The sequence below is a fragment of the Cherax quadricarinatus genome, chromosome 12 (genome assembly GCF_038502225.1).
Source record: "Cherax quadricarinatus isolate ZL_2023a chromosome 12, ASM3850222v1, whole genome shotgun sequence".
NCBI classification, from domain to species: Eukaryota; Metazoa; Arthropoda; class Malacostraca; order Decapoda; family Parastacidae; genus Cherax; species Cherax quadricarinatus.
The window spans coordinates 29,412,685-29,439,812 of NC_091303.1; the positions used below are offsets into that span (position 1 = coordinate 29,412,685).

The window sequence follows — 27,128 nt, forward strand, 5'->3', positions numbered from 1 at the left end:
CTACCGACCAACACAATCTTCACTTCTACTCTCACCACGACACCAAAACTAAACGTGGTGTAATTATAGGCTTTTTCCTACGCTCACTCAGAATCTGCAGCAATGAGTTCCTTGAGGAAGAATGCTCTATAATTGAACAAGTATTTTCCAAACCTCACTATCCTCGTCACTACATTAGAAACTGCAGACGACGGGCATTGAACATCTTCAACACACCCAGAGAAGACACTGCAGAGAAGAGATACATAGTCCTCCCCACCAACTCCATTGATAAACACGTTTCCAACATCTTTTCCAATATCTCATTCCAAGTATCTACCTCCACAACCACGACCATCAAGGACAAGCTTCCATCCTCTGTAGGGAAGAATTGAGTCACTTATGCAACAAATCGGAATCTTTATTGAAGAAAAGTTTCGCCACACAGTGGCTTCATCAGTCCAATACAAAGCAGGAAGTTATAAGGAGAGAAGGAGATGAGGTAATCAGTCCCTCAGCCTGGAATCGATGTGTTCAGTCCATCATTGTTTTAGGAAGTAATATTCTTATGGTCCATATTTTTACTTCTAATATCCTTTAATCCACTACCTATGTAATCAGATAATCTTGTCAATGTATGGTGCAATCACATCTAAACGCGTTATATAACCATATATCAACTGGCGTAGCATGGTGTTTTGGTGTGTAGACAACTGGTCGAGCGTCACCAATCCATCATGAGACTACCTGGCATAATGAACAATCCTGTGATTTTGTATAGCATTGTTGTTTAAGGTTGTGTACAACAGATTCTACTAGATAGTTACTGAGCTTGTATAACCTAAAATTTGCGTTATACTCAATATTCCTGTCATGTTTCAAGAGAGAAGATTCAATTATGTTTCTTTCTATGACTGAACTGTTTGGTACAATAATTTGGGCAGCATCCCAAACAGGTGGGTGATTACAGGAGGAAACATGGTTAGAGATAGCGTTCGACTCCTGCCCTGTCCTGAGTATTTATGTTGGGCTATTCTGGTTTCCAGATTTTTACCTGTTTGACCTACATATGAGAGAGGACACTGAGTACATGGAACCTTGTAAACCCCATCAACTTTGTTGGAGGGTATGTTTTTAATTAGCCTTTGTTTCACTCTTCTCGTGTTTTTGAAAGCAAGGTTTATATTGATTCTCGTTGTATGGTAAAATTAGTATATTTTTCCTAGCCATCATTTCCTTAGGTTCAGTCCTGTAAAAAGTATTTTTTGCTGACATTAGTGCTTTCTCGACAAAATCCCTAGGATATCTCAGTTTTCTGGCTATGTTGAATATGTTGCTGATTTCGTCCTCCTACAATTGCAACCTTGCAACACTGCATAGCTCCTGATGACGCATTGAGAATTGTGAAAGTACTTGAGCTAAAGATTTCCACCCCCTTGTGGCTTGTCTTGCATGTATATATATATATATATATATATATATATATATATATATATATATATATATATATATATATATATATATATATATATATATATATATATATATATATATATATATATATATATATGCAAAACAACCACTCTGAAAGAAATGAGAAATTCCAAGCGCTTTCGTGACTACTCACATTATCAAGGAACTATGAAAGTGAAGCATCCAAGGAAGCTATATAAGGGGTCGGCCAGCACCTCACTATCAGATCCCACAACGGTTAAACACGTGACGCGCGGGGAGCCAACTTAAGAACATAAGAACATAAGAACATAAGAACGAAGGAACACTGCAGAAGGCCTACTGGCCCATGCGAGGCAGGTCCAAGTCTCCTACCGGCTTAAGCCAATGCACCCAACCTAGTCAGGTCAGGTCACATTGACTTAAGGGAGGAACACGGCAACCGACCTGGTAGCACAAGCTATCAGGTCTAACTCACACCCACCCACATCCACTCATGTATTTATCCAACCTATTTTTAAAGCTACACAACGTTCTGGCCTCTATAACGGTACTTGGGAGTTTGTTCCACTCATCCACAACTCTATTACCAAACCAGTACTTTCCTATATCCTTCCTGAATCTGAATTTTTCCAACTTAAAACCATTGCTGCGAGTCCTGTCTAGGCTAGATATTTTCAGCACACTATTTACATCCCCTTTATTTATTCCTGTCTTCCATTTATACACCTCAATCATATCCCCCCTAATTCTACGTCTTTCTAGAGAGTGCAGATTCAGGGCCCTTAGTCTATCCTCATAGGGAAGGTTTCTGATACATGGGATCAACTTTGTCATCCTCCTTTGTACATTTTCCAGAGAATTTATATCCATTCTGTAATAAGGTGACCAAAACTGTGCAGCATAATCTAAATGAGGCCTAACCAAGGATGTATAGAGTTGAAGAACAACCTGAGGACTCCTATTATTTATGCTTCTTGATATGAAGCCAAGGATTCTATTAGCTTTATTGCGAACACTTATGCACTGTTGTCTTGGTTTCAGATTACTGCTAACCAGAACTCCTAAATCTTTTTCGCAATCCGTAATATTAAGATCTACATTATTTAGTTTATATGTGGCATGATTATTGTCCTGTCCAACATTTAGAACTTTGCATTTGTCTATATTAAACTGCATCTGCCACTTCTCCGACCACTGCATCAGTCTATTCAAATCTTCCTGGAGTGCTCGAATGTCCTCGTCAGAATGAATTCGACGGCCTATTTTGGTGTCATCGGCAAACTTGCCGATGTCGCTCTTTATGCCCTCATCTATGTCGTTTATGTAGATTGTGAACAGCAGGGGGCCCAACACTGACCCCTGTGGAACACCGCTCGTGACACTTCCCCACTCTGATTTCTCCCCATTTATGCAAACTCTCTGCTGCCTATTTGTCAACCATGCCTCTATCCAGGAAAAAATTTCTCCTCCTATTCCATGTGCTTTAATTTTCCTCAATAGTCTCTGATGTGGGACCCTGTCAAAAGCCTTACTGAAGTCCATATACACAATATCATATTCATTACCATGATCTACCTCCTCAAATACCTTAGTGAAAAAAGTTAATAAATTCGTAAGGCAGGAACGCCCCTTTGTAAAACCATGCTGAGATTCGTTGATTAATTTATGCTTTTCAAGGTGGCTACGAACTGCCTCGGCAATTATTGATTCCATAAATTTTCCCACTATGGAGGTTAGGCTTATTGGTCTATAGTTCGAAGCTAAGGACCTGTCACCTGTTTTGAAAATAGGTATCACATTTGCCATTTTCCACTTATCTGGCACCATGCCAGTTTGTAGTGATATGTTGAAAAGATTAGCCAAAGGTGTGCTAAGCTCCTCTTTACATTCCTTTAGAACCCTTGCATACAGTTCATCAGGGCCTGGGGATTTGTTAGGTTTTAATTTATCTATTTGCCTAAGGACCATGTCACTTGTGACCCTAATAGTACACAGTTTATTATCGTCCTGTTCTACATAATTTATCATTACTGGAATATCGCTGGTATCCTCCTGTGTAAAAACTGAGAGGAAGTATGTGTTAAAAATTCTACACATTTCCTTATCACTGTCAGTGAGCTGACCCGAGGAACTTTTGAGTGGGCCTATCTTGTCCCTGATCTTACTTCTGTATACCTGAAAGAATCCTTTTGGGTTAGTCTTCGATTCTCTTGCAACTTTAACCTCATAATCTCTTTTTGCTTTTCTAATTCCCTTTTTTATTTCTCTCTTTAACTGAATATATCGATTTCTCAATTGCCCCTCTCCTCTTTTGATTTGCCTATATATGCCTCTCTTTTGACCAATCAGATATTTTAATCTATTGTTCATCCATTTAGGATCATTTTTGTTTGATCTGATTTCCCTATTTGGAACATAATTTGACTGAGCAGCTAGAACTATGCCCTGGAAAGCATCATATCGGCAACCATCACCACCTACCTGACCCTTAGTCAGGTCATTCCAGTTCAGCCCACCTAAGTAATTTTTCAGTCCTATGAAATCAGCCAAGCGAAAGTCAGGGACGGAGACTTGATTGCCATTATTAGGGGAATTCCATGATATATTAAAACTGAGTGATTTGTGATCACTTTCCCCAAGCTCATCATTAACCTCAAGATTATTAATTAGTGTTTCCCTACTGGCAAGAACCAAGTCAAGGAGGTTATTTCCCCTAGTTGGCTCTGTCACAAACTGTTTTAAAAAACAATCCTGGATCGTATCAAGAAAGTCACCTGACTCTAAATTTCCTGTCAAATTGCTCCAGTCAATCTGTCTATAGTTGAAATCTCCCATTAGCACAACATTTTCGTATGTAGATGCCTTACGAATTTCGTCCCATAGAAGTTTACTGCACTCCCTATCAAGATTTGGGGCCCTGTAAATCACACCCAAAATTAGTTTTTCTCGGCCCTCGAGAAGCTGTAACCAAACAGATTCAGTGGCTGACGCTTCTAATTTAATATCTTGTCTAACACAACAATTTAAATTGTCTCTGACATACATCGCTACTCCACCACCTTTCCTGTTGACCCTGTCAGTGTGGAATAATTTATAGCCTTGTATGTGACATTCAGAGGGCATCTCTCTATCTTTCAGATTGAGCCAGGTCTCTGTTATAGCAATAATATCTATGTCTCCTGCACTTGCAATTAATCTTAGCTCATCTATCTTATTTCTTACACTCCTGCTATTAGTATAGTAAACCTTAAGGGAGCTAGTCCCTTGCTGCCCTCTGCTGTCCCCCTTTGTTTGCTGACCTGATCTATTGTCTTTATTTATAACTTCATGCTGAATGCCTTTTATACATTTACTGTTTCCAACGTGACGCGCGGGGAGCCAACTTGGATAGGTCCTTTGCAAAACTCACCCCCAAGCTATTTATTTGTCCAGTGTATTATTAAATTCTACCCAAATTCTATTAATTATAAATGGATCTAATTTATATAAACCAAAGGAAATATTCATATTATTGTCAAAACTGCTTTTTATGAAACAAGATTCAATTATATTCCTGTCGACCATGGACTTGCTTGATACTACTTTCTCAACTTTTTGAAAATCAATTGGATGGTTAAAATCTCTTACATGAATAAATAGAGCATTGGAATCTTGTCCAGTTCTAATGCTATATTTATGTTGTTTTAATCTTAGTTCGAGATTTTTACCAGTTTGACCGTAATAAACTTTATCGCAAATTTTGCAAGGAATCTTATAGACACATCCATCAGCATTTTGGGGGGAATTCTTAATCAAAAGTTTTTTTACTGTATCAAGATTTTTGAATACAACTTTAATATTAAAAGTCTTAAGAAGAGAAGGCATATCAACCAAGTTTTCATGGTAAGGGAGAACCAACATATTTTTAGTTGAATAAGACTGGTTGCCCTTTTTTGGATTATAAAAAGTGTTCCTAGCAACTTTAAAAGATTTATCAATTACATTTCTTGGGTATTTTAAATCATTACCTATTTCATAAATTTTGGATATTTCCTCATCTATGAACTCAGGACTACAAATTCGTAAAGCTCTCAAAAACATTGATGAGAAAACAGACAGTTTGACTCTATCTTGATGCGAGGAATAATAGTGGACATAGGAACAGTTATTTGTAGGTTTTCTGTAAATTTTAAGTTTGAATTCATTATTACCCTTAATAATTAAAACATCTAGAAAAGGCAATGAGTTATTTTCTTCAAACTCAACAGTAAAGTTTATAGAATGGGCTAAGCTATTTAATTTTCCAAGAAAATGGTGTATATCTACATTTTTTGGCATAAGACACAAAATATCATCAACATATCTGAACCATTTAGCTCTATTAGGGAGGATTGTGTTAAGCAACCTTGTTTCAAAAAATTCCATGTATAGGTTACTAAGAACAGGTGAAAGAGGATTTCCCATTGCCATACCAAACTTCTGAGTGTAAAACTTATCATTAAATACAAATTTTGCATCAACAATGCAAAGTTTAATAAGTTTAATGATAGTAGGAACTGGCAATGGTAAATCATAGTTAACGAGTTCTTCAGATAAGAAACTTAATAAATCATCAACAGGAACTTTCGTAAACAAGGAAGTAACATCAAAACTAACCATGTTAAAATCATTTAAGTCAGTCAAGGAGCTTAATTTATCAACTAAGTCTATGTTGTTTTTAACATTAAAGTTAGAAATTTTGCCAACAATAGGGCTCAAAATATCAACAAGCCATTTGGATAATTTATATGAAACTGACCCTATGGAGCTAATAATTGGTCTGACTGGATTCCCTGGTTTGTGTGTTTTTATTAGTCCATACATGTAAGGTAAAGATGGATTAGTGGAAGTAAATTGTTTGACTAATTCATCTTTGCCTTTCAGTAGAAGTTTTATTGTTTTATTGAAATTGCTGTTAACGGTTTCTAGGGGATTTTTCCTAAGTTTAGAATAGGTTTCAGTATCATCTAAGAGATTATTCATTTTTTCTTGGTAATCATTTTCTTTCATAATTACTATTGCATTTATTTTGTCTGCTTTAGTAAGGCGCAAATTTTTATTGTTATTAAGTGTATCATAAGACTTAAAGAATCTTTGAGGGCAATTGGGAATGTTTGGTTTTAACATAGAGCTATATACCATTCCTTTACTAATATTAATTTCATCAGAGGATAAATCAGAAAATTTTTCAAAGTTACAAAAGGCTTTTGCAATTTCAACATTATTAAGTTTTTTTGAAGTTGCGCTTGGAATTTCTCTATTCTTTCAGAGTGGTTGTTTTGCATATTTTGAAATCACCTGTTTACTGTGATCTTATTGCATATATATATATATATATATATATATATATATATATATATATATATATATATATATATATATATATATATATATATATATATATATATATATATACATGTCCAGAGGGCTGAGGAAGGGTTGTTGAGGTGGTTCGGACATGTAGAGAGAATGGAGCGAAACAGAATGACTTCAAGAGTGTATCAGTCTGTAGTGGAAGGAAGGCGGGGTAGGGGTCGGCCTAGGAAAGGTTGGAGGGAGGGGGTAAAGGAGGTTTTGTGTGCGAGGGGCTTGGACTTCCAGCAGGCGTACGTGAGCGTGTTTGATAGGAGTGAATGGAGACGAATGGTTTTCAATACTTGACGTGCTGTTGGAGTGTGAGCAAAGTAACATTTATGAAGGGATTCAGGGAAACCGGCAGGCCGGACTTGAGTCCTGGAGATGGGAAGTACAGTGCCTGCACTCTGAAGGAGGGGTGTTAATGTTGCAGTTTAAAAACTGTAGTGTAAAGCATCCTTCTGGCAAGACAGTGATGGAGTGAATGATGGTGAAAGTTTTTCTTGTTCGGGCCACCCTGCCTTGGTGGGAATCGGCCAGTGTGATAATAAAATAAAATAATAAATATACATATATACATACATATATATATATATATATATATATATATATATATATATATATATATATATATATATATATATATATATATGCAAAACAACCACTCTGAAAGAATAGAGAAATTTCAAGCGCTTTCGTGACTACTCGCATTATCAAGGAACTATGATAATGTGAGTAGTCACGAAAGCACTTGTAATTTCATTAGTCTTTCAGAGTGGTTGTTTTGCATATTCTGAGATCACCTGTTTACTGTGATCGTATTGCATATATATATATATATATATATATATATATATATATATATATATATATATATATATATATATATATATATATATATATATATATATATATATATATATATATATATATATATATATATATATATATATATATATATATATATATATATATATATATATATATATATATATATATATATATATATATATATATATATATATATATATATATATATATATATATATATATATATATATATATATATATATATATATATATATATATATAATATATATATATTTAAAAAACTAATTGCCTACTTGAGGGATAAGGACTTGATTCGGGAAGCAGCTTAGTATAGGGTAGAAAGCATACTGTATTGATCTTCCATTATTTTCTTATAATGAAAACGTCTCACACCCCTAGATAAGATAGCCTTGCATAAGATGTCATTCGTACACCTTCACGTCCCTAAAATATGGTAGCCTGTGATGAGACACTAAGGAGTAAATGACAAAAAAGGTGACAAAAATTGGCGCTATACTGGGAAATGTACGTGAATGGTATATAATACCGACAAGACAAAGAATCAGACACATGTGCAACATCTGGGTATCTTTATTTGTAGATGTTTCGCCATTCAGTGGCTTTATTAATACAAATTGAAGGACATAATTGGAAGACTGTATAGAACTGCATACAAAAGACGACAGGCATGTTTCAGATTCTTCTAGACTCCGGTGCTCTTCATCGACTAAGGCTGAGAGACTGATTACCTCGTCTTTTGCATATAGTTCTTCAGTCTTCCCATTAAGCCCTTGAATTTGTATTGATAAAGCCACTAAGTGGAGAAGAATGTATCAGAGTACAGTGGTGCCGAGACTTGTGAGTGAAATATGAACGTTGAATGTCGCAGCCGAGGGAAGGCTGGAGGTACTGGAGACGAAAGATTAATAAATTACTTTAAAAATACTAAATGGAAATGTTAGTAAGTTGGTGCTAAACTATTATGTATAACCGGCTTAAGAGGAAGACTGCTGGCAAATGTCTTTGGTATATCCTACCACTTTTATATCAAATAATTTCTGCCAAGAACCATAAAAAATATTAATTACACGAGAGGGTGAATTCTTCCTCTTTTAGACTACTACTAGACAAAATCAATTTTGATTACTCGTTACCTGGAGTTTACCTGGAGAGAGTTTCGGGGGTCAACGCCCCCGCGGCCCGGTCTGTATTTTGACTTATCGATATTTCAGATATGTTTACCAAATAGTTTTGATGCTGAGAATTATAGTTTTCTCAATGCAGATTTAAACACGAATGAGAGAGTTTGCTTCTTGATAATCCAGAAGTATAACGGAATATGTTCTCTTGAACTTCCACCTATTTCTTCGATCACGTTAATTGATATATATTCTGAATGTTGTTTGGAGACGATTTTTCACTATCTCATGTATCTCAAATTTAATTTACGTGTCTCTGGACCTTCAAAAAATATTTAAAACACCCACTTTAGAGAAGATGGTGAGAATTGTGTGAAAAGTCATTCGCACACACACAAACACCTGGAGAAGCCGACATAACACATGAATAAGCAGCATACAGGAGAAAAAAGTTTATAACGACATTTCGGTCGACTTGGACCATTAGCTAGTGACTAGTTGAATATTAAAATGGTAAAAAATACCGACAGGTTGTTAGGTATATTTATTTCGAAACGTTTCGCCTATACAGTAGGCTTCTTCAGTCGAGTACAGAAAAGTTGGTAGAAGCAGAAAAGATGTGAAGACGATTAAAACAGTGACTAGTTAATGGTCCAGTTCGGATCGAAACGTCGTCTTAAAGTTTCTTTCTCCTATGTGTAGGTTATATTATATTGTTCCAGTCACGGTATTATTATGCCTTTGTGTTGTTTCTCAACATAACACAGTGAAGAACAGCCCAAGTGCGTCCAATATGAGAAACAGATTCTTGGGAAGTCTAGATGTGTCCGCAAGGGAAGACACATACACACTCAGGTGAGAAGTCTAAGTTTGAAGTATAGCAAAGGTAACCAGCGATAAAAGAAAAAAAATACAACAAAGGAGATCTTTATTAGTACGGTTTCACATACACGAGGTTTTATCGAGTACCACTAAACAGATGAAGTAATTAATGTTCTTGTGATACAGATTCTTGTAAGTGAAACGTTGTACTAATAAAGTCTCATTGACTCATTGAACTGTACGTCTTTTTTTTATCGACTTCGAGCATAACCAACATGAAACACTCAAACACTCAAAGGAGAATAAGAAACTACAAGAATATAGGATGAAAATGTATACATAATTATCCAAATGATAAAAACTTTTCTCTTATGTAAATTGCAAAATATGTCCAAACTCGCAGGAAAAAAGATATCACTGAAAAGTCAATATACTCGAGAATACCGCCCCATAAAAAAAAAATACGAACCTGACAGAATCAGTAACAATTATCCAGAGAGATTTTCTACATTCTCCTGGGGTGCGTGATATTCACATACCTCATCGCAAGTGTTGCTTCCATTGAGGGTGGACGTGTCTAGTAACCGGTTCACACACTGCACCCAGCCAAGCTAAAAATAACCAGCGTGATGGAAAAAAAGTCGACGCAGCAAGTACAATAATGTTGGGTAAGGAGCCCCGGGAGGCAGCTGGTCCTCAGCCTCATGTCTTCTGCTTTTTATTTCTGTCTCATTTGTTGATGTGTTCACAGGTGTTTCTCCTTGAGCTTGAATGGTGAGCTTCTGCCAGTGTCGTGAGTATAAGTGTGTGCACTCACCTATGTATACTCACCTATATTTGGTTGCAGGGATCGAGTTACAGCTCCTGGCCCCACCTCTTCGCTGGTCGCTGGAAGGTCCACTCTCTCCCGGCTTCAAAAGCCTTGTCGTACCTCTTCTTTCAGCTATGTATGGATTCCGTCTCTACCACTTCACTCACCAGATTGTTTCACTTCGTGACAACTCTAAGACTGAAGAAATACTTCCTAACATCCATGTGACTTATCTGACCTTTCAACTTCCAGTTAAGCCTTCTTGTTTCTTTTTCGCATCACTGAAACATTCTGTCCCTGTTCACCTTCTCAGTTCCTCTCAGAATTTTGTATGTCGTTATGATATCCCCCCTAGTCTTCCTGTCCTCCAGTACCATCAGGTTGAGTTTCCTTAACCTTTTCTCATAGGACATACCCCTAAGCTCCAGGACTAGTTTTGTTGCAAACCTCTTCGCTTTCATCAGTTTCTTAAAATGCTTGACCATACTGATGCTGCATACTCCAGTATTGGCCTGACATACAAGGTGCAGTGTCGAGAATAATTCCTCACTTAGATGTCGAAAGCTATTCTTAGATTTGCCAGATGCGCTTTGCAGCAGCAATTATTTGGTTGATGTACGCCCCAGGGGATATGCTTGGTATGATACTCACCGCAAGGTCCTCTTTGAGTGAGGTTTGCAGCCTTTGTCTGTACTTTGCGGCCTTCTTTGTCCTTCCCCAAGCTTCTTACTTTGCACTTGGTGGGGTTAAACTCCAGGAGTCATTTATCAGACCAGTCCTGCAGCCTGTCCAGATCCCTCTGTAATGTTTCTTGGTCCTCGTCTGCATGTATTTTCATCATTAGTTTCACTTTGTCTGCTAACAGGGACACCTCTGAGTTTATCCAATCTGTCACGTCATTAACTTATTCAAAAAACAGCACCGACTCTAGAACTGATCTTTGTGGAGTCCCCCTCGTCACATGCATCCATTCCGACACCTCGTCACGGACGCACACTCGTTGTTTCCTTCCTGTCAGGTATGCCTTAATTCATTGCAGTGCTTTTCCAGTTATTCTTGCCTATTCCTCCAGCTTTTGTACCACTCTCTTGTGTGGTACTGCATCAAAATTCTTAAAGTTCAAGAAAACGCAAGCTACTCATTCTTCTTTTTCCTGTCTTACTTCCATTACCTTGTCGTAGAACTCCAGTAGGTGTGTGACACAAGATTTTCCATCCTTGAAGCCGTGTTGGTTGTCATGTATGAGCCCATTCAATTCTAGATGCTTCACTTCTCTTCTCCTGATCTTCTCCATAACTTTACATACTATACATGCCACTGACACTGGTTTGTCTCCTTTCTTAAAAACTGGGAGTATGTTTGTTGTCTTCCACACCTCTGGTAGTTGCCCTGTTTTGATAAACACGTTGAAGATTGATTGTTACTAACGGCACAAATAGTGCCTCTGCTCCCTCTTTCAGGACCCATGGAGAGATATTATCTGGTCCCACCACCTTCGAGGTATCTATCTCACATAGCAGTTTCTGCACCTCCTCCCCAGTTATGTGTACTGTGTCCAGCAATTGTTGGTACACTCTGCTACCTCGGTTTGCTGGAATTCTTTCTGTTTCGTTTGAGAACACCTCCCTAAATCTTGTGCTGATCTCTTCTCTGGATAATCAGGCTTTTTCCAGCCTCATGTGGCTATACGACAACTTTGGTTTGGATTGGGCTTTCGATGCTACATCATTCTCAATTTGCCGTTGAGCCTCCCTTCTTATCCATGCATACTTGTTTCTGGCTCTTCGACTCAGCTCCTCATTTTCCTGAGTTCTCTTTCCCACTACACCTCATACACGAATTTTCTTATGTGTAGTCCCATCTTTTGAAGTCTGGCTTCTCAGTTCCTTTCCATACATGCTGCTTCACTCTTCACTCTTAATTCCACAAGTTATTCAAAACTCAAGACCATGGCATGACTAGTGCCAAGGGGTCTTCATTTGTAATATCTCCTGTGTCAGAACCACTCAGGGTGAATATAAGGTCCAGTCTTGCCGGTTCATCCTGTTCTCTTTTTCTGGTTGCATCTCTAATATGTTAGTGCATGAAGTTCTCCAATACCACCTCCTTCATTTCTGGTTCCCCATGTGATTCTAGGTTCTCCGAGTTAATCTCCTCGTGACCAGTAGCCCTCCCTATGTGGGCCCTCCTAGCCACCTCAGCTAGTGTATCCACCAATGCTGTTGCTTTCATAGTATTTGTCTTGGCTGCTTGCTTTTCAGTGGGGTGTTGTACATCACTGTTATCACCACCTTGGGAACCCCCAATCTTAAATAATAAAAAAAAAATAAAAAAAAAAAAAAATTGCCCTCCCCCAGTCTTAAGGATGCCTATGTAGTCATCTGCTTCCTCACTGTCCATTCCTCTCATCTCAAAACCCCACTGGTTTCTGATGAAAGGTGCTACTCCTCCTCCTCTGTTCCCTCTGTCTTTCCTCAGAATCTGGTAACCAGTCAGGAAGATTGCATCAGTTATCATCTTAAACTTTGTCTCCGTGAGTGCTGTAATATCTGGGGATGACTCATGACTTGTTCCTACCACTCCTCACACTAATTTATTATTCCATCTATGTTGGTGTGCCTTACAGTCAGCTTCTTTTCCATTACTGTGGGTTCTTGGATTCCTGGTCCTTGCCCATGGGTTTGGGGGTGGGAGGGGTTGATGCAAGCTAGGGGTATGGAAGGGGATGGGATTTTGTGAGAGACTGCTGTAAAGAAGGTATTTGTGCTGTGGATGTGGAGTGTGATTTGTTTTGGGATATTGTTCTTGGGTGGGAGGGGATACTAGGGTTTGAAGGGTTCTGAGGATGGTTGTGCTAGATGGTCTATTCGAGGCTGACATTCCATGCTTGCCGGTGAATATCCTATCTTTCCTTCCCTAGCATCTTTGTGCCTTCTCTTTCAGTTGCTCCTGTTTCTTTCTTGCTCTGTCCCAGTCGAGGTACACCCAATAATACTTCTCTGTGTCCCTTAACAGTAGTTTCTGCTACACGATCCTGTCTCATAAGATTTCTGTCATGGCAGAGATGTGCCAAAATATCGGTATTAGTATAGGCCATTTTTACAGTATTGGTATCAGCTAAAAAATAGGAAATACATTTTAAAATATTAACATTACATGTGTGCTTAAAAACATCAACATTAACACTCTATCTCACGACTGCAATAGTTACTTACACTCACACATACATACACATAACTTTCATTACTTCTTCATAGAACTTTGGCATATTTGTGAGACATTATTTGTCACCTCTGAAACCGTGATGGTTGTTGTTTACGAATCCTCTCTTTTCCAGGAGCTCCATTACTCTTCTGATAATTTTCCCCGTCACTTTATGTACTATGCATGTTAATGATACTGACTTGCAGTCTTTTATTTAAACATTGGGTCTACTCTTGCTGTTTTCCAGACATCAGGCAGCTGACTTGTCTCATCTGATTGCTGAAGATCACTGCTAGTGGATTACACAGTTCTTCTGATTTCTCTCTCAGATGTTGTCCTATCTCATCGCCTTCGAGGTACTTAGCACTGAGGAGCCACTCGTATTCAATGTCCCCTACATCAGAGTCACTTAGGGCGAACACAAGGTCAAGCCTCGCTGGTTCATCACCTTTTCTTTCTTTAGTTGTCTCTCTAACATGCTGACTCATGAAGTTTTCAATCACCACTTCTAACATCTTAGTTCTCCGTGTATTTGGTCCCAGTGTGGCTTCAGACTTTCTCACCCTATTTCCATATGGTGGAAGTCTTCCACGATCAGAAGCTTTGCATTACCCATGTTGGGTCTTCTAGTTCCTCCATTATCGTGTCCAACATTATCTTGTTATTGTCATTGTATGGCTGTTCTGGTCTTCTGCTGTTTAGCGGTGAGTTGCACTTCACTGCTATCACCATTTTGGGTTTCCCAGTTCTGAATGTCTCTGTTACAACCACTCTTTCCATTCATCTCCATTATTTGTTATTCCAGCTTCATTTGTATACCACACTTTCAGTTTCCTTTCTTTTATGCTCTAGTTTTTGGGTTCTGTTTTCCAGGAGGTTGGGGGTAAGGGCATGGGATGAGTGTGGGAATAGATCTTGCACTGGGAGGAGTGAAACCACTGGTATGGGAGGATAGGGAAGGTAGGGAACAGATGGAAAGGGTGCATGGGGGATGGTGTGGGGGTTGGTTGTGAGAAGGTATTCTGCATTGTTAAGAGTTAGGATGGGGGTATAGTTGGGGAGGATGGGGTACGGTATGGTTTATTTTGAAATACTAAGTTTAAGAGGAAAGGGGAGGGGTTGGGGTTAGAAGGATTGTTTGTTTGTTTCTTCATAGTAGGGGCTAGCTGGATGTCCCTCTTAATGTGAAGCTTCCACGCTTGTTGTTTTCTTCGCTGATTCTCCTACCTGTCTTCGATCATTTCTTATTATCTCCTTCAGTTGATCTCTCTCTGTTCAGTTCTGCCCTGATCGAAGTACACGTGATGATATCCGTCTGTCTTCCTTAACAGTAGTTTCTGTCTCAAGATCCGATCTCGTTCTATTTCTGATGCAAGAGTCAGTTTAACTTGTCGTATTTTTTTCCTTGCATACTCTCAAATTCTCAGAAAATTTGCGGCCTCAGTGCACTTCGGCATCACCACCTGTCTTTTCAATAATATTACAAATTTTCCTTTCATCTGCTACCTACTGAGTATTTTCTCCTCTCAGGCCATGGATAATCATCGACCTCTTCCAGTTCTCCTCCCATTTCCTTTCCCTCCATACTTCGTTGTCTTTTGTTATCAGATCCTTCGCTGCTCTTCATATCTCCTTCGCCTCCTGGATGCCGGAGAGTATTTATACAAAGGTATTTTTTTTCTCAATCTGCCCTTTCCTCATGTTGCCTGTGTCGGGTCACCTCATAGACAAGACCCGGGCCAGGACCATACCGGCTTACCACTCACCTCACCTTACCTCCTGTTGCCATTCCAGTTGTATTTAGTTCTGTTTTTATGTCACACCTCCTTGCCTTCATCTCCACTAGGTTTATCCTCAGCTTTTGGAGATCTTCTCCAGGGATGTATACTTTATCTTCAGCAGCAATAGCCATTCTCTGTCCTGTGCCTTTCCTGCCTCCATTACTTCCCTCATATTCTCCTCCATATGTATGAGGAGATTGAGGAGCTATTTTTCCACACACTACAACTGTCATGTATATGAATCCAGAGAACAATACTTCTTTCTTACTGACATCCCGACTCTGCTCCCTCAGCATCAGCTTCGTGCTTGTTTGGTGTATAGTTTCCCATTCCTCCATTCTAAGTTATGCCAGCCGGGTAGAACTGCTTCCACTTCTTGTAGCAGGCAAAACGCTAATCTCTTCCTTAGGCTACTTGGGGACCCGTCAGTTCACGCAAGTTCTGTTGGTGCAAAAAACGTCCTGAAGTCGAATTACTTACCTATTCGTGGTTGCAGGGATCTAGGAGCGACCAGCGAAGAGGCAGGGCTCCTGGCCCCGCCTCTTCACTGATCACTACTAGGTTCACTCTCTCCCTGCTTCAATAGCTTTATCGTACCTCTTCCTGAAGCTATGTATGGATCATACCTCCACTACATCACTCTCCAGAGTGTTCCACTTCCTGAGAACTCTATGACTGAAGAAATACTTCCTAACATCCCTGTGACTCATATGAGTTTTCAACTTCCTGTTGTAACCCCTTATTGCTGTGTCCCATCTTTGAAACATTCTGTCCCTATCCACCTTGTCAAATCTTCTCAGTATTATATATGTCGTTATCGTGTCTTCCCCCCCCCACCCCCATCCTTCCTGTCCTCCAGTGTCCTCAGATTGAGTTCCTTGAAAGTGTGTGTGTGTGTGTGTGTGTGTGTGTGTGTGTGTGTGTGTGTGTGTGTGTGTGTGTGTGTGTGTGTGTGTGTGTGTGTGTTTGTGTATTCACCTATGTACACTCACCTATATGATGTGGTAGAAGGGGCCGAGTCTCAACTCCTGGCTCCACTAGCCGCTGCTGCGTTTACTCCTGACTTCGATAGCTTTATCCGACCTCTTCTTTGAGGCAAGGTATGAATCCTGCCTCTACCACTTCATTGTACAGGTCGTTCCACCTCCTGACTACTCAAAGACTGAAGAAAACTTTCCAAAGATTCCTGTGACTCATTCGTGTTATCAATTTCCAGCTGTGCCTTTGTGTTTCCGTTTTCCCCCTCTCGAATAATCTGTCCCTGTCCACCATATCAGTTCCTCTCTGTATTTTGCTCTGGGACTAATTGTTGCGAATAAGAAATTTTTTTAAAGAACTTCAGAATGTGGCCTGTTACCATTTATTTCTTATGCAACAAGATTTTTGGATCCGAGTTCTTTAAAGGTCTTTTAGAGTCTAGGGGAAATAATTTCAACTGGGAAACTCCATAGAATAATATTCAAATTTATTAAATTATTTAAATACAATACTTTATCTTCTCTCTTAATACTTTGTACAATAAATTTACCATATACATTTAGTTCCAAATCATGGAAATGTCATATTAACAAGGAAGTTTAATTATTCTTCCTGTATCTAAGTCCTCATTAATATTTACGTCTCTTTCTTAACAAGACTGTAAACTCAAAATACAAAAGGTACAAGATTTAACAAGACCTTTGAATCTGGCCGTAAAGTATCTATGGATTACTGAACTGACCAAGAATATAAATATCAAAAGAGTCTTTCAAAGCAATGAGGAACAAATTGAGTCAGCTCTATAGTCCAATTCTCAAAACCATTCAACTGTACACCGTAAGAGCCAATATACGATCAGTTGTCAGGGCTAGAGCTGGGAGCAGACTGACTACTTGCCAGTCTGTTGACGTGTCGTCAGGTTGGATCAGCTGAGCCACGTCAGCCAGCCGGACATAAACAACTGAACAATTCACCGGATGGTTCCGAGACTTAAACTCTATATACACAAGAAATCCTACCTAACCATAATAGTAAAATAATAGTGATAATTACAAAATAGTGATAATAACGATAATAGCGATAATAACGATAATAGCGATAATACCATGGTATTTTTCATATATTAACAGATAATAATATAACGCCGAAAGTCTCTATTTTAGCTATAAACGGGGACTTTCGCGCTATAATATTAAGTGATGAACATATGCTCTTACAATATTTAAATAACACAGTATGACCAATTTCAAAGATATAACACCCCCCCCCGTACGACAATAGGTCGCAGTAGGGAGTTTGCAAGTGTCCTTGGTAATATCTCCTTTATAGTTAGCGTCCTCTTGGTAAATAAGGCAAGTAGTACAACGGAAGAATGGAGAAGCAAGAACTCGAACAGCATGGTTATTTGCCAGAGGATGAGCTTTTGGAACAATGGCCAGAAGAACTATCTGGAGTGGCTTCCATCACAATTCGAGAGTAGGAGTCTCGGACATGACTGTCAGGGTCATCCATGTGTACTTAATACTTCGTCCCATCAACGAAACGGCTTTCATAGTCATACTGTCAATATAAAAGAAAATTATTAACAAAAATATATAATATACATATAAATTAGGCTCTAAGAGTACTCATTTCTTAACTTTACATTTTAAGGTATACATTTTTTTTTTTCAGGGGCGAGAAAGAGCATCAGCAATTATGTTAAGGGACCCACTTAAGTGTTGAATACTAATCAAATAAGGCTGGATCCTCAGAGCCCACCTGAGGATTCGGATGTTCTTTGATTTCATAGAATTAATATAAATTAAAGGGTTGTGATCAGAAAATACCATAATTTTATGGGGGGAGGTTCCCAGATAAACGTCAAAATGTTCCAAAGATATTACTAGGGCAAGAGCTTCTTTCTCTACAGTTGCGTAATTCTTTTGGTGACGTTTTAACTTTGAAGAAAAATAAGATATAGGATGCAAAATATCAGTAGAGGGGGATTTCTGAAGTAACACCGCCCCCACAGCATAACCGCTGGCATCGATGTGTAAATAGAAGGGTTTGATTAAAGTCAGGACTTTTCAATACAGGTGACGAAGAAAGCAACCGCTTCAACCGATTAAAAGCTATCTCACAATCTTTCGTCCAGCAAAACTTCATCTTACTACTGGTTAACTCAGTAAGAGGAGATGCAACCTGAGAAAAATTAGGACAGAAACGTCGATAATAACCAGTCATTCCAAGGAACCTCTGTATAGACTTTCTATCTTGAGGGATAGGGAACTCGGCAATGGCCCTAACTTTTACATCAACAGGACGTACCTCACCCTGACCTATACAAAAACCGAGGTATTTAATCTTGGCTTATCCAAACTGACACTTGGCTAAATTTATGGTGAAGTTGTACTTTTCTAACTTCTTAAATAAGGTTTCCAGGCGAATTAAATGTTGCTCCCACTCATTGCTATATAACAAGATCATCTAGATATGCATCCACTCCTTCTAAATCATTGGTCAGCAGGTTCATCAGGCGCTGAAAGGTAGAGGCCGCGTTACACAACCCGAAGGGCATAACACGATAATTGAATAATCCGCCTTGTATAGTAAATGCGGATATTTCTTGGGCTCACTGGGTAAGCGGCACTTGGTAATAGCCCCTTAATAAATCCAGGCGGGTGACATAGGCGGCTCCTGATACTCTGTCTATTAGATCATCAATACGGGGTAGTGGGAAACCATCTGGTACCGTGAGAGCATTAACCTTACGATAATCAGTGCACATTCTAGAAGTTCCATCAGGCTTGGGAACTAATATACAGGGCGAGGCCCACGGACTTTTACTCCATTCCATGAGTCCATGGGACAACAAAAGTTCTACTTCTTTGTTTAATGTTTCTTGTTTGAGTGGACTTGCCCTATAAGGTGACTGTTTGCAAGGCTTTGCTCCTTGTACATCTATGTCGTGAATTCCCAATGTACAACACCTAGGGACGTCATCGAATAAAACCTCATAACGTAATATCAAATCTTTGATATCTTTGGGTTTCTTCAAATCAAGGTCCATAAGAAAGGTATCAAGAGATTGCAATGTCTCTGAATTTTTTAAACGTACTTCTATCACTTTAGAGATGCTGGGCAGACTTCCATTTTCAGTTTCAGCTAAAGGAAGAACTGTCGAAACTGGTACAATACTAGGGTGGTAAGCCTTAAGTTGGTTTATGTGATAAGTACGTTTTGCTTTTCTCTTTCCTGGAGTTTGTAGTACATAATTTACCTCATTGAGCCGCTCAATCACTTCCAAAGGACCTTCGTATCTAGGTTGCAGAGCGTGTCCAGGTAAGAATTTCTGTGCCATCACACTGTCACCTGGTTTGAAGAAACGAGAGCGTGTGTGTTTGTCATAACAATGCTTCATCTTGGATTGGACCTTAGCTAAGCTTTTTGAGGCTAATTCCCTCAGTTGTGACAAACGCTTTTGCATTAGAGTTGGAGTTGTTTTAAACGAGGGTTCTGATTTTCCGGTCCATGAATCTTTTAGTACGGCGAGGGGGCCGCGTACTTGGTGTCCGTAAATGAATTCAAATGGACTAAACCCAGTGCTTTCTTGTTCGCTTTCCCTTAAGGCGAACAAGAGGAATGGTATTCCTTCGTCCCAATCTCTGGAAAACTGCACGCAGTACGCTCTCAACATTGATTTTAATGTTTGATGAAATCGTTCGAGGGCTCCTTGCGACTGAGGGTGATAAGCAACAGAAAATACGGACTTAATTCCGAGGCGAGATAAGGCATCGCGAAACATCTTAGAGGTAAAATTTGAACCTTGATCTGATTGAATTATTCGGAGAATCCCCACCTGTGAGAAAATTTTTTGCAAAGCTCGAACAATGGTGCGAGAATTAATTTTTCTCAAAGGGATAGCCTCTGGATATCGAGTAACGACATCCATAATTGCAAACAGATATTGATTCCCTTGTTTAGTCTTGGGTAACGGACCAACACAATCTATTATCAGGCTTGAGAAGGGCTCACCACTGACGGGAATCGGAATGAGGGGAACTGGTGGAGGTGTGTGCGAAGGTTTGCCGGTCACTTGACAGACTTGACAACCTTTTAGATAAGTTTCCACAATCTCCTTCATTCTGGGCCAATGAAAATGCTTGGCTATTTTGCCCAGCGTTTTCTTTACTCCCACATGTCCTCCCATGGGACTATGGTGGGCGAAACTAATAGCCAATTCTCTAAAGGTGCTAGGTAGCACTACTAGATGTTTGCTGGTAGCCAGATGATCGTCGGAAGACAAAAGAGACTTTTCCTTTCTCATTAATATACCATTAGCAAGGTAATAACAATTTTCCAGGTCTTGGGCGTCGTCTTCTGTAATAGCTATCTCTCGTAATTTCTCTAGGGATGGATCAAGGAATTGATCCCTTATTAAATCTTCTTTCAATAGCATTTTAATATCAGAATCTTGGAAAGGGCCGACCATAGAATATTTCAGATTTGAAGATCCGGGTTGTAAGGATCTGCTGAACAATAAATCGAGACCTAAATCTTCGCCTTCACTTAGGACTTCAGTTGATAAAGGATTTTGAGGCGCTCTAGACATTGCTCTAGTTATAACATTGAGAGGAAATAAGGTAGGAGCCTCTTTTCGAGCTTCTATGGCATAGTTAATGTCAGTAGAATTATCAATAACTAGAGGCTCTCGGCTTATACCTGGATAGTCTAGATCATTGCCTATGAATAAGTCAACGCCCTGAATAGGAAAAGTTTCACTGGATATACCTACCGACACAAAGCCAGTATAGGTTGGTGTTTGGATGTATATCCTGTGAAGAGGCACTCTTATAATGGCGCCTCCATAGGCTTCTAATAAGACATCTAGCTTTGTGCGAGTTATATCACTTACGGGAAGTATGTCCTGCTTCAACAATGTTAAATAACTTCCAGTATCACGGAAGGAATTAATTTCAACTAATTGAGTCTCGTCTATTCCAACTTTCACTTTAGCAAAGTAGGGACTCATAGCTGAGTGAATATCTTTTTCTGAAACAGCTCTAGTATTGAGTCATCTAGAATGACTACTGATTCGTTCTTGTGAACCTTGTTCGGTACTAGGGTTCAGTTTCTTTTGAGTTGTCGATGAAGATATTACTTGAGTTGGGAAACGAAGTAGCTCGTTCCTGGTATCCCTCTCTAGCCAATAACAGTATTTCTTTACATGCCCTTTCTTATTACAATAAGTGCAGTTCAACTCACTGTTATGCCTTAGTGGTTTTGAACTTTTCCTAGAGTTAGATCTAAATTTATTATTAATGGGCGTGGAGGCATCATAGGAGGTCTGGCAAGGATTCTGTATGCGACGCATCTCTGTAGGATTGGATCGCCCTTTCTTAGGGGCATATTTAGTCACTGTTTCCTTACTTTTTGTTTCGCCAATCAATTGTTGAGATATTTCATAATTATCGGCGAGCGAGGCTGTTTCTAGTATATTTACTATGGGGCAACTAATCAAATACCTATGCAAGTCTTCTGGTAAATTATTATAGAAATCCTCATGCAGGATCAATTGGGAAAGACTTTCCATAGATTTACAGTTAGAAGCTCTACACCATCTCTCAAAAGCGATTTTCTTTTCACGAGCAAAATCTACATACGACTGAGTTGGCTGGCGTTTTAATGCTCTAAAGGTTTTTTGATAACTTACTGGGAGGAGATCATAAGCCTCTAGGATAGCCTTCTTAATGGAATCATAATCCACATATTTCTCAAAAGGTAACGCAGCCGTACAACTTTGAGCTTTACCAGTCAACGAAGTATGTAATAAGGTTGCCCAGTGTTGTCGGGGCCAGCGCATAGCACGTGCTTGATTCTCAAAGACTTCAAAATAAGTATCTAAATCTCCGTCATTAAACCTTGGAACCATAGATGCAGCTTTTTGTATATTGAAAGAATCATTTGAGGATTCAGTACATCTTTCACTCACATTTCCTTGTTGTTGTTGTCTTATATAGCGGAGCGTTTCCCTTTGAAAGTCTTCTTCATTTAAGTTACGCTGAGCCTCAATTTGAGCAGTCTGTAAAATAAATAGTCTCTCTAATTTCTCAAACTGACTTTGAGAAATATGCCCCGATGGTATCGAAAATGAGGGAATTGAACTGGCGGTATGTGGATATTCCTTTGGACGTGCACCTTTGTGAGGGACAGGCTGACCATTAATAGGAATTCCTTCAGTAACGGGCGAATGCCGAACAGCGGCTGCACCCTGCAGTACTTCATCTACTTTACTAGAGGGCAAAGCGGGACCTAATCTGATTCAATTTCAAGATCAACTCTTTGAAATTGTTCTTCTAATGCTTCGATTCTTGACTGGTAGCTTACTTGAGAAACTAAACTTTCAGAGTCAGAATCTCCTGCTACATGATGGTTAGAGGCCCCTGGAAACAATTTGTTTCTAATTATTGCCCTTACGGTATTGGCTGTGTAATATCTATCGTATGGCACTCCCAATTTACGGGCTATCTGCCAGCACGTTTGAAGTTTCAAGGAGTCCAGCTTTGACAATGTTAAATCTTCAAATAACTCTTTAAATGTGATCTTCCATGATCAATATTTTGATAAATTCCCAGTATATAACTTTAATATTGTTCTTTTGATCAATGTCTTAGAACAACAGAGATCCAGGACGGGTACCCCATTTGTTGCGATTAAGAATTTTTTTTAAAGAACTTCAGAATGTGGCCTGTTACCATTTATTTCTTATGCAACAAGATTTTTGGATCCGAGTTCTTTAAAGGTATTTTAGAGTCTAGGGGAAATAATTTCAACTGGGAAACTCCATAGAATAATATTCAAATTTTATTAAAGTATTTAAATACAATACTTTATCTTCTCTTTGTAGTTAATGTAACTTAATACTTTGTACAATAAATTTACCATATACATTTAGTTCCAAATCATGGAAAAGTCATATTAACAAGGAAATTTAATTATTCTTCCTGTATCTAAGTCCTCATTAATATTTACGTCTTTTTCTTAACAAGACTGTAAACTCAAAATAAAAAAGGTACAAGATTTAACAAGACCTTTGAATCTGGCCGTAAAGTATCTATGGATTACTGAACTGACCAAGAATATAAATATCAAAAGAGTCTTTCAAAGTAATGAGTAACAAATTGAGTCAGCTCTATAGTCCAATTCTCAAAACCATTCAACTGTACACCGCAAGAGCCAATATACGATCAGTTGTCAGGGCTAGAGCAGGGAGCAGACTGACTACTTGCCAGTCTGTTGACGTGTCTTCAGGTTGGATCAGCTGAGCCACGTCAGCCAGCCGGACATAAACAAGTGAACAATTCACCGGATGGTTCCGAGACTTAAACTCTATATACACAAGAAATCCTACCTAACCACAATAGTAAAATAATAGTGCTAATTACAAAATAGTGATAATAACGATAATAGCGATAATAACGATAATAGCGATAATACCATGGTATTTTTCATATATTAACAGATAATAATATAACGCCGAAAGTCTCTATTTTAGCTATAAACGGGGACTTTCGCGCTATAATATTAAGTGATGAACATATGCTCTTACAATATTTAAATAACACAGGATGACCAATTTCAAAGATATAACACTAATCTTGTTACAAACTTTTGAACCTTCTCTAAATTCTTGACATGCTCGACAAGATGTGGATACCATACTGGTGCTGTATACTCCAATATGGGTTGGAGGTGTGCCGTATAGTGTTGTGACTGACCCATTGCTTAGGTCATTGTCTTAGATTTGCCAGATGTGCATATGCTGCAGCAGTTATTCAGTTGATGTCCCCATCAGGCGATATTTTCTCTTCAGTACTCACCCCAAGGTCTTTGATGAGCTTGGCAGCGTTTGCTCCTGACCCAGTACTCGCTCTACGGTCTTCTCTGTCCCTCCAGTCTTAATTATTGTGCACTTGCTTTGGTTAAGTTTCACCAGCCGCTTCTCAGAACAGACCCGCAGCCTGTCCAGGTCCATTTTTGGTCTTACCTGGTTTTCATCTATTTGTATCCTCTTCATTAGTTTCACATAATCTGCAAAAAGGAAGATACCTCTGATTCTATACCTTCCGTTACGTCATTCATGCACAAGAAACAGTACCAGTCCCTGGTACAGATCCTTACTGAACCCCACTCGTGACCATTCCGATCCCTCTTCTAGGAAAGTAACTCGTTGCTTCATTCCTGTTAAGTAGTTCTTGATCCATTGTAGTGCATTCCGTTATTTCCAACTTCTCCTTTACCTTTTGTTCAAGTCTCTTGTTAGGTACTGTGTCAAAAGCCTTATTAGAATGCAAAGTATGAAATGTACCCATCTCTCTCCCTCTCTCTCTCTCTCTCTCTCTCTCTCTCTCTCTCTCTCTCTCTCTCTCTCTCTCTCTCTCTCTCTCTCTCTCTCTCTCTCTCTCTCTCTCGCTCTCTCTGTCTCTGTCTCTCTTGCCTCACGTGCTGGTTGTCGTTTATGAACCCACTCCTTGCTAGGTGCTCCATCAGTCTTCTAATAATCTTCTTCATAACTTTCCCCGCTATACATATGAGTGACACTGGACAGTAGCTTAAACCTACCTAACCCGGGAACCGGCATGTCTTGAACCCATGTCAAATGAGTCCTAAAACCCACCTGCCAGGGGTTCAAGCCACACCCGTTTGTGAATTGTTTGCAATAGTGTTATTACGATTTCGTGAGTCAAGATGACGACTTTGAAGGGACTTGAGTTAGAGTACGCCACAGCTACGCAGGTGTGGGATTAGTTCGTAAAAACTTGCATTTGTGGTCGCAATGGTGGCCCATGCTAACCTTCCTATGGTGTGCAGAAATTTTCCTAGATGGATGAATCTTATTACAGCTAGCAGGACGAGTGGTTAACGCACTGCCCTGTGAGTTCTGCGATTCACTCGCCAAGAGTTCAAATCCCTGATTTGTTTGTAATCGCGTTATTAGTATTTCATAAGCCTTAACCCTCCTTGTCTGTCCTCTGTCTTAAATACTGGCACTATATTTACTGTCTTTCACACCTCTGTTAGCTTCCCTTTGTCGATTGATTTGTTCAAGATTATTGCTAGTAGCTCACACAATACTTTAACTTCCTCTATCATGACCCACGGAGAGATATTTTCTTGTCCCACTGCCTTCCAGGTATCTAGCTCACAAAATACCTTCTTCACCTCTTCTCCTGTTGTATATATTGTGTTTAGCGCTCGTTGTGCACTCTGCAGTTTCCACTCTCTAGTAACCTTCATGTTCCTCTGTTCTTCGATTGTTACTGGACTGTGTAGGTGCCAATCTGGCAAATTTTACTTCAGTTCCTCAACTGTCCAGTCTTGTAACACATAGTTCCTCAGCTGTCCTGTCTGATAACGTATAGTTCCTTAGCTGTCCTGCCTGATAACCTGTAGTTCCTTAGCTGTCCTGCCTGATAACCTGTAGTTCCTTAGCTGTCCTGCCTGATAAAATGTAGTTCCTTAGCTGTCCTGCCTGATAACCTGTAGTTCCTTAGCTGTCCTGCCTGATAACCTGTAGTTCCTTAGCTGTCCTGCCTGATAACCTGTAGTTCCTTAGCTGTCCTGGCTGGTAACCTATAGTTCCTTAGCTGTCCTGCCTGATAACCTATAGTTCCTTAGCTGTCCTGCCTGATAACCTGTAGTTCCTTAGCTGTCCTGCCTGATAACCTATAGTTCCTTAGCTATCCTGCCTGATAACCTATAGTTCCTTAGCTGTCTTGCCTGATAACCTGTAGTTCCTTAGCTGTCCTGCCTGATAACCTGTAGTTCCTTAGCTGTCCTGCCTGATAACCTGTAGTTCCTTAGCTGTCCTGTCTGGTAACCTATAGTTTCTTAGCTGTCCTGTCTGGTAACTCTTAATTCCTCAGCTGTCCTGTCTGGACACTTATAGTTCCCCATCTGGAAGGCATTTTGTCCTTTATCCTTGATGGAAGGTATTCAGTCCCTTAGCCTTGATGGAAGGCATTCTGTCCTTTAGCCTTGATGGAAGATATTCTGTCCCTTAGCCTTGATGGAACGTATTCAATCCCTTAGACTTGCTGGAAGGTATTCAGACTTTGACAGAGAGTGTTCAATGGTTTATCCTGTGATAATCTGATGATGCCTGGTCTGATAGGCTTGAAACTTTCCCAGCTTGCTCATCTTACTGAGATACAGGTCTTGAATACTTTAGGACTGTGCAGGTGACAATTTGTTATTTTCATTTTAAAAATAATATGGATTTTTTTCCTGTGCAGTAACTTGATGCTGCCTCTCATGAACGGCTTCTAACTTAAAACGGTAATGTAATTAACTTATAACAAGTTTCTAGATAGTTTTAACTTGTGTTGGTGCAAATTTCCAAATTTTATAACATTATTTAAAAGTGAAAATTATTGGAATCCATGAAAAAACTGGAGAATGCCTCTTCTGGTCAGCTTCAAACTTTCAACACGCGTGTAATTTATGCAAATGAAGTCACATTATTACTGGGCCGTGTAAGATGTAATTTGTCAACTCTATTAAAAAAATTGCAGAAATTAAGCTCATTCATTTTTTAAATGCTCACATCTTTGGCAGTAGATGAGCACTGACAGTTTTACTGACAGATACACAAATACCCGCACATAAAAGAGAGAAGCTTACGACGACGTTTCGGTCCGACTTGGACCATTGACAAAGTCACACTAACAGAGGTGGAGCAGGACGGCTATATATAGGCAGGAAGAGGTGGAG

At 39.2% G+C, this 27,128-nt stretch overlaps 1 protein-coding gene across 3 annotated transcripts in view; it reads left to right on the forward strand.

Annotated features, from left to right (window-relative positions):
* LOC128686616 (uncharacterized) overlaps nucleotides 1–27,128 on the forward strand; it is a 414,352-nt gene that overhangs the window by 299,602 nt on the left and 87,622 nt on the right. The gene's annotated exons all lie outside the window — the stretch shown is intronic.